This window comes from Barbus barbus (assembly GCF_936440315.1).
Source record: "Barbus barbus genome assembly, chromosome: 15".
In the NCBI taxonomy this organism is placed as follows: Eukaryota; Metazoa; Chordata; class Actinopteri; order Cypriniformes; family Cyprinidae; genus Barbus; species Barbus barbus.
The window spans coordinates 16,580,423-16,594,191 of record NC_136743.1 but is presented as its reverse complement, the minus strand read 5'-3'; positions in this window follow the sequence as shown (position 1 = coordinate 16,594,191).

Genomic DNA, 13,769 nt, shown 5'->3' with positions numbered 1-13,769 from the left:
TCTTACTGTACTAGAAGAGAAAAGTACAAAAAACAAACAACTGAATATACAGTAAACACACATTGGAATATCCTGTCAGTTACTGTACAGCAATAAATAATTAAGTAAAAGTGATGTGACATACAGCCAAGTATGGTGACCCATACTCAGAATTTGTGCTCAGAATAAACCCATCCAAAGTGCACACAGTGGAGTATTGGTACTGTGATATCCTTATTCGTTATACTATAGCAGTTTCCTAGTATTCTGAGAAAATACTTTCTCTGCCTCCCCTAGACGGGTGACTCTCAGTTCTGCACAAATACTTGTAAAAAGTACTTGGCTACAAATCAATTCAACAGTAACGAGTTTGAGGGAGTGTGCTACAGTAGTTACAGTACAAAGAATAGTGAAAGTTCTCTCATCTCAAATACTGCTTATATGTACTTCAAGTGTAATGTGTAAGTAGTGTAAAACATACTGTAGATGAGCCTGCAGGCCAGCTTTCCTTATGATCATTCCATGCACAAGAACATGGTCACCTATAATGCTTTATATTTCATCAGCAACAAATGACCCTTGACCTCATCCCCTTCATTTTTCTTTTCTCCTCCTATTCCTCTTTGTATGCTATTACCAGGATTCATTTTCCAAAACAACCTGTGCTCTTGTTCATATTTTCCTGAGATTCTGACTGCTGTGTCATCAGTCTTACTACTTAAGGTTCACACATGGATAAATGTGTGCTATTTGTGTTCATTTTGTGATTCTTGAGCTAGTTATATTGTGTGTTTGTGTTTTCTAAATGAGAACATGGTTAAACCTGTGCAAAATGATGGCGTTTTTTTTGTGCAAAGTTTTGCAGAAAACCTGAGCAAATTAGAACGTGTGTGCAAAGTTTTATGAAACGTGTCTTTGTTTTGAGAACTGTGTGAATGGTTTGGAAAATTGGGCCAAATGAATCAGTTATAGTGTGTTAGCAATCGAGAAAAACTGTAAACATAGAAAGTATAGCCTACAAAATGTATAATGACACATTTTTTTTAAGTTAATAAAAGGAAAGTCCAGTTGCTTGTAAATTCATTCTACCACACATTTAGTTTCCAGAGGAAAAATGCACACTGCAATGTGTTTGTATGTGCAATAATGACACAACATGGGCCTATTATGAAGCTACAAAGCTGAAAAACACAAAAACTTGTGTAATAAGGAATTATTTCAAATTTGTTTTTCTTTTTATACATATCTGAAAATGTTGACAAGAAGTTGTTGCAAAAGAGATAAATTTTTTATTATTTATTTATCTCTTGCTTCTGTGAGGAAATTACAGTATTTTTTCTTGAAAAGATATTTGTTTATAGCCTAAGTTTAATTGAATCTGTTTGGTTTTGTGGTTTTGGGGGTGAATGTAATGGGATTTTGAGAAAATAGAGTAAAAATGTAATGAAATGGTATATTTGCCTTTTTAAAAACTTTTCAGGTAAAGTTGTAGAACATACTTTATCCCAAAAATCAATAAAGATCATGCTTCTTAAAACCTTGTAATTGTATTTCCAAACCAATCTTCCTTCATAAAACAACTTTTCAAACATTATGAGAAAGAAAAAGTGTGATTCACTGGCCATCTCATGGTTTTATAGTGACAGACAGCATCTAGAATTTAAGCTCCATGTAGTTGGCCAAAACAATCTTGCACTATCCTACTGAGATAACACAGACTAATTTTCTGACTTATTTCCCATCCTCCAAGTTAATTTTTTTCTGAACCCATGAGGTGACCAGAACACAGGGCTGAGTGGGTGGACAGACAGGCCACAGAAAAGAAAGAAATAAACCCCGGTGATTTATGATGGAGAAGCAGAGATAAGAGAAGCAGTGAAACAAATGTAGTTGTCACTCAATTGTGATGGCATGACCCGGGTTTCCACTGATGACAATGTCTACCTGCCATGCGTGATTATGCTATAGTGTGAAGGTGACCCCCAGGAGAATGAGCAAGTCCTCTGAAAGTGGGGCAATGCACTGGGGAAATAGACATTCTGATAGAGGTTATCTTTTGATTTTCAGTATAATTTCAACTTTATTTTCTTTTAGTTATTCAACCAGATGTTTTAAATATAAATGTTCATTGTATTTTCCTTATATGCTTACTCTCTGAAATAGCCTTCTTCTTATTGAGTGGTCAGTTGCAGATTTCAGCAGTCAAATATTTCCTACTGTTAGCAGCTGCCCATAAGAATGCTATATCTTTATGTTAATATTTTAACACATTACATTTCAACACTGAAGTAGGCTACTTCCTATGAGACTTCTGATTCATTAGTCACTATAGGTAAATAAATAGAAGAAAAACAAAGTGCAATAAATGCTAACAATATTTGCACAACAAACCAGTTTGTTCAAGATTACGATAAGAAATTAATACATGCAACATCAAGCAACATAACAGAATGTTCATGTACAACAAATATAACGAAGTGGCTGACACCGGAAGCCTTGCACAAGTTACAAAGGGTCGCCCCTGTGCTTTTGATAAAAATAACTAAACTGAAACAAGTGCTACTTTCATATCTGTCGTATCACATCTCAAACTCATTTTATACAAACACAGCTTGTACCATCTCAGTTATTGTTTCTGACGCAAAAATGATGGTGTTCGACTCGATTTATGCCGACTTGTAATGTACTATAGCGTAAATAATAAAACAAATATTTAAAGTCGGTATTTCATGTGCACATATTCATTTATTTAGTGAATAGCTGAATAATAAGTACAGTCAGCCATTCATTATCACAAAATAAATTCCTTCAGGCTCTGCATCGTGGTTTTGAGATAATGATCAACTGACTGTACATTGTCATTACATATTTCAGCACATTAAAAATGCCAGTGAGCCTACTAACAAGATTGCTTTTTCCAAAGCATTGCAGGACACAATAAAGGTAATCGTTTCCCAGACACACTCTCAAATATTTGGTGCGAATTGCCTGGTTGTAGCATAACAGCTTTCTCTAGCCAAGGTGAGATGGTCTCTCAGGTCCAGGCCTCATTGTGCCACTGCCCTACTTCCAGACAATGGAAGCACACTTCATTGCACAGGCTCTCCATGCATTTCACTTTGGCAACAGCAGGCCTTCTTCGCTATTGCCCCTGGAGTGAATTTACCCCAGCTGTGCATTAAGCCTTGCAAGTCCCCCTCTCTCATCACATACACGCACACAACCACAAAGTGCGCACACAAGGCTTCACGGTCTTTATTGGTTCAGGGTTAGCCTGTACACAGCTGCTGCGCACACTTGAAGCCAGGCTCAAACAGACCGATACTGTCTGAGGGCCCATTTGAAAACCTCTCTGAGGTTCAATAATGGCGACATTACTAGCAGCTAAGTCTCTTTGTCACATGTGAAGTTTTCCACATGAAAGTGGGCATGCGTTGCACACTCCTGCCTGGAAGGATATAAAAGTCCCGCAGGCATCAAGATCTCTTTAAATTAGTAGGCGTGCAAGACTTTGCGGGGACTGAGAAAGCTAGTGTATTGGTCCAGACAAAATAGCTCTAATTAAAACCTGGTGCAGGGTGGAGGGCTGTCAGGGTGGGACTGTAAAGTCAAAGCATTCCAAATGGAAAAGACCCCAAACTCCCCTTAACAAGGTTTTCGATCTACAAGCTTTAAAATAAAGCAGGCAGACAGAGTTTAATGCATTGATTTATTACATACTGCACAAAGACAGTTTCACAATTCAAAATCCACACCTAATGATTGTACCATTTGCCATGTCAACTTCTATGGAAAAGTAGTTTAAAAAGCTAGTACCAAAAATAAAGGAATTAAAGAAAAAACCCTGCTTGTTCTTATGTACTGCATGACTCCACCTTATTTTGCAACACGGAAGTAAGCTATTTTCTGTGAATGTATAAGACCTCCATTTCATTATCTGCTCTGCTACAAGAATAATAAGCGTAGTAAATGGTAAAACTATTTGCACTACAAACCAGCGTGTTTATGAACATGAGGTTACGCTTTATTTTGTGTCCTTGTTACAGTGTAATTATACATTTAAGTACTGAGTAATATTAAAGGGGTCCTATAATGCTTTTTCAATTTTTGAATTTTAGTCAGTGTGTAGTGTGTTTGGGCATAAAAATACCTACAAAGTTACAAATCTCAAAGTCCACTCCAAAGGGAGATATTCCTTTTTCAAGAACTACAACGAACAGCTCGTTTGGACTACAGCGTTGTTTTCCGTATTTGTGATATCATTAAAATACAGCGTTATCGGGGAAACCTTGATCTCTACCACTCCAGCAGAGGCTCCCGCTGGCAGATAATGAATTTGCATAGGGTAGAGTGGGGGAAAACGCCCCCTACTGTTTTTCCCAAAATAACCTCAAGATAATGTCAAGATAAATTTTTGTTGTAACTATGGACTACGTTGACAAGAGTAATGTAGAAGTTTTCACCATGAACCTTACACTGGTGATGTACCGGATTTCACAGTAAATGATCTAATTTTCAGCAGTAAGAAAAAAAAATGTTTTAAAGCTTGTTGTTGTCAGACCTTTGTCCTGTCTTGTGTTTTGTTTTGCTCTCCTTGTGCCTTCCTTCCCTCTATTTCCTTATTTGGTTAGTTTCCTGTTCCTGTCCTGATTATGTTGATTTGAATCCAGCTGTGTTTGGTTAATTATCTAGTTTACTCCTCATTTAGTTCTCTTACTTAAGTCCTGTGTTTTCCTGTCTTCAGTGTCCGCTGTTATATGTCATTCTGTCTACATAAGTGTATGTTCCTGCCTGCCTGTGTTCCCTACCTTTCTGAGATAAAGTCTGTTCGTTGGAAGAATTCCTGGTCTCCTCATTCCCATGCTCAGTGTAATGTGACAGTTGTTTTGTAGAACATCACAGTTATATATGACATGAGAACAGTAAGGCCTGTAGATAGGGAGTACGTGTTATATAATAAAAATATAATTATATTTTCAGAATGACATTCTGAATGACATTTTTTCATAAACATAGTCTGTGGGGTAAAACGCCCACAGGGGCACTGGGCAATTACTGTAGTTATTCTGTTCTGAACATCAAATTGTTTTTCCATCAAATGTATTCTAAATAGTTGGTTGACTAAAAATATTTGGACTTTATATTTAAAAATTACTTCAAGTTAGCATCAGGTAGCTAATTAGCTAGCCAGTTAGCATCAGCTAACAATTATTTTATCAAATAAGATATTATAATTTTGTAATTCATAGTTATTGATTATATTGTTTTTTTTTTTATTGTAATCTAAAGCTGCCTTTACTCTGATTTTGCTGTAAAGGTTTAAAGCAAATTGCTTTGTCAGACTGGGGGGCATTTTACCCCACCCATGGGGGCGTTTTGTAAAATGCCCCCTTGGCACATATTTAATTTTTGTTAAAAATCTAATAGCATGAAAACTCTGGACATTTTTCATACTTGGTTTATAATTTATGTCATTGTCACTAAAACAATGATAATTTTGACTTCTAATTAATTTGACTTTTGTTAAAAAAACACATTTGACTTTTGTTTCAAAGAGAAAAACTTCCTTAAGGGGGGTGTTGTCCCCCACTCTACCCTATATATGCCCCCACAAATAGTGTAAGTCTGTGGGACTATGGTATAAATAAATTCAACTGTATAATTGTTTCACTGCAATATGTTATAACGTTAGAATGTTACAACGCACTGGGACAGCTAACCAATCACAACACATGTCGTTTTTCGGAAGGCTGGCCTTCATCAAACCCGGAACTAATCGAGCTGTTTGTCCCAGGCATGAGATCATGTTCTAGTACACCCCCCAAAACAAAATCATGACTTTGTAAAAGAGCATAATAGGACCTCTTTAATTAATTAGATGTACTTACTAGGTTTCGGATTAGGGTTTGGTTTAGGGTTATTGCATGTAATTATGCATACATTTGTGCTAATACTTTAGTAAGTACATGTAACGTGTAACAAGGACACCTTAAAATAAAGTGTTACCGAATAAGATAATTAATTAAAATCATTGGAAATACTAGTTTGCAATATCAAGCAGCATATCATTCTTTTTTTGCACTGCTAAAATAACTGGAAGCAGAAGACCAGAAGTACAAATTGCAGCACACTTTTGTTAAAAATAAGGTGGGTATATAAGCCAGGCTATGTGCATACGTGATAGTGTGTAAATATCTCAATGTTGTTGAGTTTCTATGTGAGTGTATTTACTAAAAAATAATTTTTATGCATTTTTTTGTGCTTTTGAACTGGTTGAAGGCTAAAGAGGGCTTGTCAGATCCACTCCAGCCCAAAGAGGGGGCACTCTAATGGGGTTTGTCATCTGCTAATGATAGCTCACTGCCGTGAGCCGCCAGAGGTTTAGGGGAGCTTTGTAGGAAGGGAAGGGATCCATAATGATTTGGCATCTCTTAATGAGAGCCAGTGGGCATCCCTGACCAGTGCTCAGCTTGCTTTACTACAGGGAAAAGGCAAGAGAGAAACCCCCCACTGGAAAAGAGCAGTCGGCCGTTAACCCTTCAGCCTGCCGCAGCACATTTCAATTGCAATTTATTTTCAATGGAAACAACTTACGGCGTAATTTTTGATCATAAAGGTAAGAGTAATACATCATTCTGAACTGTAAAGGGTCTACTTTTATTTGTGTGCACTCACAATATCAACAAAACGTCTGCTTTTATCTTGAACAGGAGCGCTTCCCAAAAATGAACCTAAAGTCAGCGACTACATGCCTCACAGACATGATAAATATATCTATAGAAAGCTTTAAATTACTACTTACGAAATAAATAAAAACGAAAACAAAAACTATTTAATATTATCGTTATCCATGAAGATGCACTTCTCTCTAAAGGCGCGTCTAATGAGGAGATGGCCAATCCTTACTATTTCTCCCAGACACATTCATGGTAATTACTTTTGCTGGGGCTTTTGCTTTATTGTGTGTATTTGAACGCAGAACTCTTCAGCTGCGCTGCTGCTGCGGGACACTAAACACCGTCAAGCCACTCTTGACAGTCGCGGTAACACGGACTCATGTTGTTTCCACCAGCGCGGCAAGTTTTTCATCAATAATTGACAGATGTCTAAAATATAAAGATAAGGAGAAGTGAAGTGAAGTAAAACAGGCCCGAGGCCCGGCCCGCCTCTGAACTATACTATGACTTGAATATTGCCCCGAAGCCCGGCCCTAGGGACATAAAAAGTCTAATAGTTTCAAAAATTTTAAAAATAAAAAAATTTTAGTCTAAAAGTGTGTTGTAACTGAACATGTACTGAGTAAAATATTACTGAAAATTGAGTTGTAATGCCTTACACTACTGTGTTACATCAAAAAGTAATCCGTTACTGTAATACATTACTTTTGTAACGCGTTACTCCCAACACTGACAGGTACTATATTATGAATGAACCAACCTGTTAACTGCTACTCTAGATATTTTGCTTCCCATTCAGGGCCTTATGTTTAAACCTTTGCATAGTTTAAATGGTTGTTGTTTCGAATTTCAATAGTTCAATAAACAACTAGCTACTATTGATATGTCTATTTTTGTTTCATTGATGAAAATATCTTCTAGCGAATTTAAAATGGAATTATATCATTGTGCATCTCCAAGCAACACACAGTAGCTGTGTTTTATTCAAATGAATCAATGCTGAATAAAATATTCAGCTTTTTTTTTGTTCTCTGAAATGTTTTATTTGGACATTCATTGAACATTTTTTGAATGTTGCTACTTGTTTCAGAACGTTCAGAGAACATTCAAAAGTAACGTACAGTGTAGCATCATATCTCTTTAAATTTTTACAGAAAATCACAATAACTGATCTTGCATTGTTGCTTCAACATTTGTTGACATGTGACAATATTTTTTATTGGTCTGAGTCTTTTAAGGCAGGCAGGGCAGAGTGTGACATGAAACTTGTCAGTGAAGTTGTAAGGTAATTGAGCCTGACATAGAAAATTTAATTAATCACTAATAAGGGTACTAAAGCAATTATGAGTATGCTTACCAGCAAAGCAAAAGTTTATGAACAATGTTTTGACATGCTCTTTCAAATGAAAAAGTTTAATTTATAAAAGAAACTAAATTTTTTGTGAAAAAGGCAATTTTTGGTAGAAATGGCTGGTTAAGCTAAAATGAGCCACCATCTATTCTGCACACACACACACACACACTTTTAGACAGATATTGAGGGTGAAAATAGGTTTATAGGCCTACTGTAGATATGTATCCATTTAAAATCTTAACAGTCTTTAAAAAAATACAAGCATACACACATACAGGCACACAAAAGACACCAATGCACAGAGCACACACCTATACAACATGATCAGTTCATTTTTAATTGCATTGTTTAATTAAAATATTCATTCAACTTTCTATTAAATGAAATACATTTATAGTCTTGCTATGGCACACTAAAGACAATAGAGTCAATTTACTGTTAAAAATAAAATGATTTAAGCTGAAATTACCTGTGTTGTTCTCTTTTTATATTAGCCCATTTTAACTGAACAGATGGGCCATTTTACCTGAATGTTGTGCCGTGGCTCAAGAAGTAACCTGCTGATACTCCAACTCTCATAATTTAAAAACTTTTATACTTTTTCACATTTAAAAAATATTAAAATATTTAAGAGACCCATGAGAGATATTTAAGAGACCTCATTCATAGCTTAGTTGATGGTATTATAAGTCATTTACCAAAACATGGCCCATTTTAGCTGACTTCAAGTCAAGTCACTATTATTTGTATAGCTCTTTTAACAATGCAAATTGTGTCAAAGCAGCTTTACATCAGCTTGATATAAAGCTGGGTGGCTTTACATCAGCTTTACAGTATTTAGATGGGGAAATAGTGTGTCGAAATAGTGTCATTCTCCTCTGGCCAGACAAAATCACCAGTTTAAATCTAGGCTGCAGCAGAGTCAGATTGCAAAATGACTCATGCAAAGGACTCATCTGGTTGCTGTGGTCTTGTCCCGATGGCCGTCTAGGAGACAGGGTCCTCACTGGGGATCAGTCTCTGGGGTTCATCTAGTTGTCCTGGTCTCCGCTGACGTTCAGGGCTGTAGAGGTCATCTCCAGGTGCTGATCCACCGTCTGATCTAGATACGGACTGGATGCGGGTGGCTGCAGTGACCAGCTGATCTGGATGGCCAGATCAGATAAATGATTTGAATTATCCATTGAATCCATTATCCTTGAAAAAACAGCTCCATTATCCTTGAAAAAACAACTAACGCGTTGGTGTTTATGTAGATGGCTGCCCAGTGTTGACCCGGTTCTGTGGACGGATCAGTATTAAAAATAAGCATAGCCAGTAAATTCTTTAACGGTGAAAAGAGATGCTGATACGATATTGAGTTTATAAGCGGTAGCATCATCTTGCATCAGACAGAACTCGTCTTTACCCCTCGTCATCCGTATTTTTATATCTACACCGTTCAACATAATTTTTTCTTGAAAGAAAATGTAGCTATGAATGGGGGCTAGTAATTCTACAACATTGCTAGCGTTGGAAAACCCCGCTCGCTTCATTAACCCCGTATTTCCCCCTGCGGGGTCAGTAGAGTCCATGTGACCCGGTGTATCTCTGTAAAACAAACCAGCTGAAAAGACGCTTTCGAGGGTATCTTTTCCAAAATTTATCAACGCTTCGATCAAACACCTGTAAGGATAAGTGCTAGAATTCTGTGTTATCAGACGATCGCCTAGAGAAACATCTACCTGCGAGAATATACACGCACCGGGGTAATTTATTAAACCGACAGGTGCGCCGCCTGCAATATCGCTGCCATCTGGCCTGGTTATTTTGATCCGTATATATAACAGTGTGTTATTTAGATCGATGTAATCCTGTACCCGCAATAAAAAATTCTTGCAGCGACGAATCCGTTATTGCTGATAGAGTTGGTATTTCGACGTAGGTATTTTTTTCAATAGACGTCTGAGTCATAGGTACGGTAAATAAATCTAACTCGCATTTAATACACTCCTCCGACATATTATGGAATAGAGATATGGTTTAGAAAATTGTGTTGCGCGGCCTTTTACCCCGGACAGTTTTCTTCACACGTTTCGCTCGGGGGCTTCGCGAACTTTTTGCGATCGTACGCTTCTTACTGCTACGTTTAGCTTTCTTCACACGGACACTACCCCTACGCAGCCGCACTCAACCATAACCATTTACCCGTTACTGTTTTGACCGTTGTTGTTGTTATCGTTATACGATTTCGATAGGGCTGTGGTTACAACATCGCTAGCTATATTTCTCGCAGCAGCTTTTAGATGCGGTTTTTCAATACTAAAACCTCTTTTCAAGAGAGGTAGTGCAGTTCTGAAAAACACACTCTGTCAGTTTAAATCTAGATTAAAGACCCATCTCTTTAACCTGGCGTACACATAACACACTAATACGCTTCTAATATTCAAATCCGTTAAAGGATTGTTAGGCTGCATTAACTAGGTCAACCGGAACAGGGAACATTTCCCATAACACACAATGTACTTGTTACATCGTAAGAAGATTGACATCTACGCTAATATTAGTCTGCTTCTCTTTTATTCCGAGGTCACCATAGCCACCCGATCCGGTCCGTATCCAGCTCAGATGGTCACTGCAGTCACCAGATCCAGTTCGTATCCAGATCAGATGGTGGATCAGCACCCAGAGACGACCTCTACAACCCTGAACGTCAGCGGAGACCAGGACACCTAGATGAGCCCCAGAGACAGATACCCAGTGAAGACCCCGCCACCTAGACAGCCATCGGGAAAAGACCACTGGAACCAGTTGAGCCCTTACAATCTGACTTTGCTGCAGTTGGAACAAACTGCTGGTTCGTTTGGCCAGAGGAGAACTGGCCCCCCGACTGAGTCTGGTTTCTCCCAAGGTTTTTTCTCCATTCTGTCACCGATGGAGTTTTGGTTCCTTGCCGCTGTCGCCTCGGGCTTGCTTAGTTGGGGACACTTCATTTCCAGCGATATCGTCGACATGATTGCACAGACAGTATTTAAACTGAACTGAGCTGGAAGATGCCATTACTGAATTCAATAATGAAATGCCTTTAACTGAAAATTGAGTGTTTAATCTTGTCATTTTACATTATTGACACACTATTTTCCTATTTGATATTGTGCAGTTGCTTTGACACAATTTGTATTGTTAAAAGCACTATATAAATAAAGGTGACTTGACTTGACTTGACAGTAGCCAGTACAAATATCACAGGGGATTTATCATTAACACTTCTTTCTTTGGATGATGTTATATGAAGCACCATTACGTCAAACAAATTATACTTGTTATAATTATACTTGTTATAATTATATACTTTACCCTATATATAAATTAAAACACTTAAAAATTTGATTTGAATGTTCAGAGAACATTCAGAAATGATGCTTTTATAACTTTCATAACTAAATGGGAACATTAGCAAAAAAGGTCAATTGAGTAAATGATTGACTCAAACAAGACACTGGGAATGTCCCAATATCCAAACTTTTCTACTTGCACATATTTACACATATCACATACTTCCTGCATATTTTTACAGAACTTTGTTCTGTACACATTTTTTTAGATAGTTAGATAATCCTTTGCACTTTTTTTGCACTCTCCAACAATAAAATGTGTTACACTTTACACTTTCCTATTACATTATATGTAGTATCTAATTAATCTAACTCACATACTATAAGATTCCTCAAAGGCCCAGATTTACAATTGGTGCCAACTGCTTTGTGAGTGTGTCCATTATATCCACTACACAGTACGGTAGGATATTTACGTTCAAAAGCTCACAAAAATAGAAGTAGAACAGATTGTAAAACTAGGTTGTGTTGAGGTTTAGGTGAGTGTTATTGTTCTTTTGTAAGAGTACTAACAAATGCTGAATGACAGCAAATTGCAGTGGATGTCGATGCATTTGCTTCTTATAGTTGGGCAAATATGGTCCAATTATAAAGTTGTTGACTGAAAAAGTCCTTGGAATATGAAAAAAGATACAGTTGGTGCATAACATGCTAGCCTGAAGGATAAAAAATATCGCCAGAACAAAAAAATGAGCTTTCACATTTCATACTCACTGGACTTCTTTCAAATTCAACAATTGCTAAAGATCTACTGTATTAGAAGGATATATATAATATAACCTATCCATTTTGGCCAATCAAAAGCCATTTCAATGCAGGAAACCTTGATACTGTGCCGTCCAGTGCTGCTCATCAAGTCCAAACAGTGTTATCAAGCTTTCAATATAGCAGTGGGCTATTGTATCACATGTGGCAATGCATGTGGGTATATCTTCACTCTTCCTCTGTCTGAGGTTTTGTATGAGGAGTCAGACTCTAAGTGGGTTTCTACAGTCACCTGAGAGTTGAATGAATAAAATATGCTAGACATTGTACAAACTAGGCTACAGACGATATTGCATCATGCTTTACTGCAAGCTTTCACACAGATAAAGCACCATTTAAGCATGAAGCCGAGCAGCACCACTACCATTTGATAAAATACAGTAATCATGATTTGACCTCAGGCCATTTATAGGTTAATTATACACTGGTAAAATGAAAACCGAGTTCTGTTGACCGAAGTGAATTGCTGCTCCACCAGTGCCTTTACTATGAATGCAGTCTGTTGTGCTGATTATGTTCATAAAATACTTGTCAGTTGCCTTTATGTGTTTTTGTTTTAGTTAGGTTTTTACGTTGATTGTTTATGTTTTGTTTCATCATATGCATATGTATATATGTATCAGTACATGCTTTAACACTTTTATCTTTAATATGTTACAACATCTAGTTACTCTCAGGTTCCCCTAAAAGTCTAGTTATTTGCTATTGCTTATGATGTATTTACCATGCAAATGCATGATATAGTATGATAACTGCATGATAACTGGGTTTCTTCTCTTGAGATGCTTTGGCAACACAGATCCCTCTCTTTTGAATGATTAATGAGATATATCTCAATCATTTCACTTTTTACCTTCATTTTTTGTTTTAGTTATGATTGATTAAACTCATTTAATTTTATCAACAATTTTTATTGCCCTTTTTTTACTGTCTGTTGATTGTACTTGCATCAGCTGACTAACAAGAAAAATGACTTTACTAGATATTGAGAAGATATGATAAAAAAAATCAGTTAATATGAACAAGCTTCCTGCTAGCTGTACAAGCAAAATGAATGCTGAATTAGCAAAAGCATACATCTGACGCTATAAATATGACAGCTGCCATTTCATGACATTTAGCTTGAAGAAAACTGTGAAAAGGGTGTTAAAGCTGGTCCACATTCCTCTATAAATGAGATTACATTGGACTGCATCATAAATCATAGTTCAATTTGGAGGTTCCACCAATAAAAATGGCAGAATCTTTCAAATCTTGTGATGGACAAGTTCAATTTATTTGTAAGTGCAGGGGTGACATGCATCTAACATAAAACATGTAGGATCGCAAGAGTAGGTTTCTGGTAAATCTTTATTATGAGTATAGCTGCTATATGTGAGCAGACACTTTCATGAAAATGCTGTTAAATGCATTTATTATGAAGATTATTTTCAAAAGTATCAAGGTTGTACCAAGGTAAAACAGACAATGTGAATGTTAATCCCGTCTGTAATTTCATATGCCTCCCCCGTTGCGTTAATCCTGCAGATAGAGAAAAAATTAGCAGGACTGCTGGAATTCTACTGATTTTGAGAAATAAGAAATACGCTTCAGAAATCAAATCTGTGCATTATTGTTATT